A 683-nucleotide genomic window follows, 5' to 3' on the forward strand; every position below is an offset into this window, starting at 1 on the left:
ACACACACACACACACACACACACACATACATATATATATATATATGGCCATTTTATTAAAAATGTTTAAAAGATGAAATGTCATAGAACACATAAAAAAACTTGAGATGTGGTGGAAACGGCATTGTATTTATTATATACATGTAAATAAAATATAGTTAAATTGTAAATAAACGTTCATTTATGCATATCAAATTATAACATTAACATTATATAGAGTATTATTTTTTAAATGTATTTTCCTTTTGTTTATTAGTGTTACTTGTCCTTGATGTGTATAAAATATATTTTTCTTATTCTTTTTTCACTCGTTTGGGATTTTAAAAAATCCTAATTTTATGCCATCTATGGATTTTTATATTTATGTTTTTAAGGCTTTAACATAACTTATAGGCTATCTGCATGGGTGTTACCTGCTTCATTTTAGTCTCTTGTAAGTCAGTGAGTCATGCTTGAAAACTCCTCAAATTGATCTGTAAACTTAGATAAAAGCTGCCATTTACAAGAGTCCACACTACCTGTATTAAGTTTCTTCAAGCTCCACAGAAGATCACTCTCTTGGTCGAAGTCCAAAAATCCTCAGCCTGAAGTGAGCAGTGATTGGACAGATCTGAAAGCTTTCACGTGCCCTGGAAAACACCACACACACACACACACACACACACACACACCTCCTCTGTCAA

Source organism: Sinocyclocheilus rhinocerous, unplaced genomic scaffold (assembly GCF_001515625.1).
Source record: "Sinocyclocheilus rhinocerous isolate Xijiao unplaced genomic scaffold, SAMN03320098_v1.1 scaffold227, whole genome shotgun sequence".
Classification (NCBI taxonomy): Eukaryota; Metazoa; Chordata; class Actinopteri; order Cypriniformes; family Cyprinidae; genus Sinocyclocheilus; species Sinocyclocheilus rhinocerous.